General features: G+C 30.6%; 1 long non-coding RNA gene across 1 annotated transcript; it reads left to right on the forward strand.

The window, feature by feature from the left end:
- The first annotated feature begins 3,371 nt into the window (after nt 1-3,371).
- Nucleotides 3,372-4,592, forward strand: LOC141447365 (uncharacterized). Its single transcript, XR_012454275.1, has 2 exons — nt 3,372-3,934; nt 4,343-4,592. It is a non-coding gene; the product is annotated as an uncharacterized lncRNA (long non-coding RNA).
- Nucleotides 4,593-6,650: the final 2,058 nt, after the last annotated feature.

Consider the following 6,650-nt stretch of genomic DNA (forward strand, 5'->3'; position numbering starts at 1 on the left):
GCATTTTTTAAATGATTAGAATCGCATATTCATTCATATTTTACTTAACAATAATTATTTTGCAGTGAAAATGCAACAATGTCCGTGTTTTAAACTTAAATTCTCGCGCCTCCTTCGTATAAAATACATTTCCAACTTCTCGGTTCTAAAATATTAGTCGCATAGAATTAAAAGGAAAAATATTTCTTTTTAACACGTACTAGATTTCAATTATTTTTATTCATAATTTTTACAAATGTTTGAGAATTTATTAATATTTTGGATAACATCACGTAACCTCCCTTACTCAGTCTGCTCAGTAAGTGAAGTATGGCCTGGGGAGAACAGTCAGGTTGAAATTTTGTCTGTTATTCTTCCTCTGAGATTTAATAAAAAGGAACCTTATTTAATGATATTAAGTAAAGTAACGTATGTATTACATACAGTTGTTTATGTATTTTGGGAGAATCGTTTGAAGTTTTTGCTATAGTTATACTTCGTATAATATAGTCAGTGTAAGAAAAAATAACAAGATGACAGTGTTAGGGCTTGAAAAAGGTGAGAAATATATCGAATCTTTGGTATTTATACATGATGGTGATTTCGGCAATTCAGATGAAAAGTTAAATGGCTTCATAGATAGGACTGATAAGAAGTTACTAGCTCTGTGTTTCGCTGGTACTGGAATATTTCGTAACAAGAATGAAGAGGGTAGTAGTAGGCACTAGTAGGCTTGTAGGCACAAGCAGGAGGAGAATGAGAAGTACTTGCTGGAGCAAGTGTGTGAACAAGACCTTTCCTTTTGTATCGGCTTCATAAGGTATTTTGCTTATCTTTATCACTTGGCCTTTTAATTTTTCACCTTTACTTTAATATCCACCAAGCACCCGTTACAATTCAATTACTTTTTCTTGCCTGTAATAATTACAAGGTGTTACGATCAAGTAGAATGTTATTCAATTTTCAATGGATATATTTGTTTTCGATAAATGTTTTTACGAATCGTCAAGTTTTGTGCGCAATGAAAATCAATAATAGAAAATTCAGATTTTGATATTTAGCCAATTGGCTCCTTTTGGCGAAAATCTGTCAATCTTACTACAAATTTACTGAATCTGATTTTTCGTATTTTCTCTAGAACAGCATTTACGATTTCCTATAAACAACGTACTTTCATTATGTCATTATGATCTAGAGCATGTATTGAAACATTTCTCTCGAAAAATTGATAAAAACTAAAAACTCTGTAATAAATAAAAGACTGCTATAGCAGCTGGTATGGAGCAATCTGTACTTTGACAGAAATCGTGGGGTACTTACTACCTTTCCAATTGTCAACGAATTCTGTCTCTCCAGTCAAAAATCTTAAGGGAAATAGTAAATGATCTTCGGTTCGCACTGATTTTACCTTTCATAATGACCTCAAAATCTCTTATCCTCCATCTAGTGAAATTCTTTCTTTGCAAAATTATTGTTATGTGCACATCATTGTTTAAGTTTACTTACAGTCACATTTATTTAATTATATGAATAATATTTCATCAGTAGTTATAGATATTAAATGTGTTTCTTTACTTTAATGAATTAAATGAAATAATTTTGAACAAAATTGAACTTGAAAAATTGTTAATTTTGGTTGACAAACCTAATAAACTAATTATTTCAATTTATGGCAGCTTGACTAAAACAAGTTTAGTATAACAGTTTAATTGCAACGTAATTTATGATAAAATAATTTAATGTTTAATGAACGAATACGTTCTAAAAAATTGATCCGTTTAAGAGATTTAAACTAAAATTTCAGCATTCATATTTTATTTATTTTTTAAATTTTTGAAAGATACAAATTTGTCTTGAACAAATGGCTGCATTTTAAGTTGTAGTATCATTGAATTGAATGCTTTTAATTTAAGATTAAATCTATAAACTGTTTATTTCATTGAATAATGATTTTCAGATTGGAAACAGCCAATACTGTGAGCCAATAACTGTAAAACCGTCCATCAACTGAAGTGGAAATGTAAAAGACGTTGAGAAAACATCGGTCAAATGAGTAAGTACAATCAACTTTTTTTGTGAATCAATTACTTAATAAATGTACTATTTAGGTATAGATATATTGCATGTTTGTATCACAATTTTATTTATTAAATGATTTTTTTACTTAAAGTGAAAATAAAAAGTATTATTTAGTAGGAGAATAAATAAAAACTTACAATTTAAAAGAAAAATATTTATTTGCTTACCTATTTTGTTTTTACATAGACTTCATATTTTACATTTGCATATAATTGTTTTAGTTTAATTACAGTCACATTTATTTAATTTTATGAATAATATTTCATCAGTAGTTACAGATAATAAATGTGTTTCTTTACTTTTTTTATATATATGTCTCTTTAGGTCGGATAGCAACTATTCTCTAGGTTAGAGAGGTAAACTGGAGTCACAGTAGAGTAGTAGTAACCAACGACGGTTAATAACTGCGCAGTTATTCTTAACAAACACACCACCTGAGAGGGAAGAATGAAACTAATATTCCACAAAAATAAGGAAACTTTAAGTGCAAAGTTGGTTGAAAAACAAGTAAGTTCTTAATCTTACATAAAATTGCATGTGCATGGCAGGAACACCTCCACAAGTTCACTGGTTTTCTCAATATTTCTATGCAATATAAAGTATAAATGATAAATCCCTTTTAGCTCCTGCTTTTTACTCTTCACTTTGCTCCCCTTCCTCTGCCGTCTTTAAGTTTAATTATTTATTATTTCACCGAAAAATTAAGATGTTTAAAACAATTTTCTCCCCGTAGGTATTTGATAAATTATCAGATTATGCCATTAAAATTAGATAAAAGAGATAATATGTTCGGTTAGTCTTATATATGCTCAAGGGAAGTGTGCTAAATTACTTTTGTCCTGGCTTTACATTATTCAATACCTACTTGTAACGTAATATTAATTATGAGTTTGATTATGAAGCTTACTCAGATTAAATCTTCTTTACAACATTTCAACTTCTATGTGATAAATATATCTTCCAAATTAGTTATTCTGTTGCAATGTTAATTGTTTATATTGAAGTCTTGAATATAGTGGACTGTTTTAGAGGCTATGCCTCAACTTCATCTTATGTTCCAATATCAAAATTGCATTAAAAAATAAAAGTTATGTGTTTTAAAATGTAGTATGTATTTCTCTCCATCCAGTGCCTTTGCTCAAGGACCCTTTCTGCCCTTCGCTGGCTATTCTTGATCATGGCCCTTCTTTACATCCAGCAGCACTCCATAAGTTGAGGTAATTCACATCTAATTTCTACATTTCGTTCATGAAACAAATCAGGAAATCTTGGAACGTACCCTGTTAATTTGTAGAATTCTACTTCAGGTAGGCTTAACTATTATTTATTGCAAATAATTTGAGATAATTCGCAACTATTTCTACATTCAAATAAAACAATGACGAAATCTCCATACTTACCATGTTACCTTGTGGAGCTGATCTTCATGTTATCTTATCCATTATTGATTACATCTAAAGCATTTTAACATCAATTAAACCTTTATTCCGATAAATTAAATATTTTCCTTTGAATCTGAATAAAAAGTTGTTATTTTGTGCAATAGATGATTTAAATTAGATTTTCCGAGTTAGTTGCAGAATGGTTTAATTTGTTATAAACAGAATTAACTAAGATTTCGTATGTAAAATGCTACCGTACTACAATAAGTGTGAATGAAATTCATATCATTTACTAAGGTTTTAATACTTTCAGCCCTTGGCCGACTCGCAGCCCAGTGAAGCTGAGACATAATCTAAAATGATTACTTTTGAGGGAATTTCTTTGAATACTGCAGCACTTCCGTAAATAAGAGATGATTCCCATCCATGTCTATTCCTGCAATATCCAAATAAGGAAATCTACCTACCACTCACTCTGTGGTGTTATCTTCCAGGTAATCTTAACCATTATTTATTAAAACTTCAGCATTTTAACGTGATTAAACCTTTTTGTTCATATATTCCTGTAGAATCGGAATAAGTATAGTAAAGATTCTGTGTTTAAGAAAGTTTTAATTTGATTGGAAAATTGAAAGGTACAAGAACAAAAAATGACGAGTGTTTATTCAAAAAATGTTTATTTCACTTAAAAGAGTGCAGTGAACTGCTATTTTGAAAATGAATTAAGTTCATGTAATTACTAACACTCAGTTTTACTTTCTTGCGTTTTCTTTCTAAGAGATTGATCTATTTTTATTTAAACGTATAAAAAATTAACATTGATTTTCAAGGAAGTTGAGTTTGATTTGTAGGACGATTCAGTAGACGAATAGTCTATCTCATTGTATAATGTTATTTTACAGAGTTGAAACAGGCGAAACTGGAGGGCTTCCTGCCAAAAAGGTTCATCGAATTAAGCCAAAATGAAAAAGACGGTGGAAAAAATCTATCCAATTGCAACTCTCCCAATTATATTATTATTTAGTCGATTATTTGTAAAAAAAATATATTTGAAGTTTGAAAATGTAATGTAAATTTTAATTTTGTTATGTAGGTAATTTTAAGAATCATTACCTAAAAGATGTAATTGAATTTAAAATGTTTTTGTAATACGAAAGAAAAAAAATGTATAATTGGTAGCAAAATAAAGAATTATCTATAAATTATTAAAAATGTCATTATGTATTTCCCCATAGTCTTGTTATTTTTATTATATTTGCAAAGTTACAACTGAAAACAAAGTTAAAAAAGACTAAAAATGATAAGAGGCAAATAAAGTAATGTAAAACTAAAAATTCCGTTTACAATAAATGGAATAATATAAATAAAGTAATAGTAGTACGAAAAAATGGCGTCAGAGAGCGTTAAAAAGCAGAAAAAGTAAAAAAAGTTGAAAAAATTGCATCAGAAAGACGTAAAACAAAAAAAAGGAAATTTAGTTCACATATTTTCCACCAGGTTGCAGCACTTACTGGACTTGTTTACTATGTAAACAAAATTTAGTTTACATGTTTGCCACCAGGTAGCACTGAAACTGTTTATATACTACGGTCAAACAAGATGTCTCCTCAGTACGACTGCAGAGTCGTACTCGTAAGGAGGGGGCTATGTCGCTCGTCGCTCCAAAAATATCTAATCTAGTCAAAACACCTCTCTCTACATATACAATCTTGATAATATGTCTATGGGTAATGGTTAGGGAGATGTGTTCACCTCGACGGTCGGAAGGCAACTATTCGCCCCACCCGGCCCGGCCCGCGCTGCGAACTTTCTTATATACCCTCTAGATGGCGTCATATCACCATGACAACGGGCTCCCCCCCCTACTTTTAGTTCCACCAGCTGTCACTAGATCGCTCGTGCTGTCTGTTTTACCTCCCTGCCCTGCACACTCCCAAGACTTCGGCAGCCATTGTTGTAACCTTCCTTAATGCTTCTTACACACTCTCTAGACTTTGGCAGCCATTGTTGTAACCTTGCTATCTTCTTACACACTCTCTAGACTTCGGCGGCCATTGTTGTAACCTTGCTTAATGCTTCTTACACACTCTCACGACTCTGGCAGCCATTTTTAACCCTTTTATTTATATTTTCTTTTAATTTCTACGCAATTTTTTCTTTTTTTTTAATTTTTCATATTATTGAGAGATTAAAAGGGAAAATAAATACAATATTGTTATAATTAAATCGTTTATTATTTATTAATTATTGATACATTTTTTTACAATAAATTTTTATAAAATCTTTACCTCATATTTAACCACGTTGGTGACTCTTTAGACTTATATAGGACTTCCTTTCACCCATAATTAACCATGCTGCGACTCACAAGACATATATAGGACCACTTTACACCCACTTTAAACCACATTGGCGACTCACAAGACTTATATAGGACCACCTTACTCATACTCAAAACCATGTTGGTGACTCACAAGACTTATACAGGACCTCTTTAAACTCACATTTAATCATAATGGTGACTCTCAAGACTTACAAAGAACTTCCTTAAACCAACTTCTAACCAGTTGGTGACTCACAAGACTTATACAGGAACTCCTTTCACTCACATTTAACCATGTAGGTGACTCACAAGACTTATACAGGGCTATTTTACACACACATTTAACCATGTTGGTGACTCACACAGGACCACCTTACACTCACATTTAACCATGTAGGTGACTCACAAGACTTACAAAGAACTTCCTTAAACAAACTTCTAACCAAGTTGGTGACTCACAAGACTTATATAGGACCACCTTACACACACTTTTAACCAAGTTGGTGACTCACAAAACTTATAGAGGACCACATTACAATCATATTTATCTTATTTTTTACCGTGTAACTTGTATCCTATTTGTTAATTTTGTCAATATATATTTAAAAAAATTAAAAATATTTTATCATTTAAAGCGAAAACCTCGAAAAATAAATATGTGAACTTAGAAAAGGTTTCACTTTTTGTTTTTTTATGTATTTTTTCAAATTCTAAAGCAACAGGTGTGCTTGGAACGTAGAATACTTTTCTTTTTTTTTGTATATACATTGACAAAAGTAAACAAATTAATAAATAGGTTAGACCAAGGCTATACATTTGGTTAAATTTTCAATGTAAATCAATAAATAAATAAAAAAATGTTTAATAATAATAAATAGGTTACATGT

This window comes from Rhodnius prolixus, unplaced genomic scaffold (genome assembly GCF_049639745.1).
Source record: "Rhodnius prolixus isolate KJV_2025 unplaced genomic scaffold, Rpr scaffold_7, whole genome shotgun sequence".
Classification (NCBI taxonomy): Eukaryota; Metazoa; Arthropoda; class Insecta; order Hemiptera; family Reduviidae; genus Rhodnius; species Rhodnius prolixus.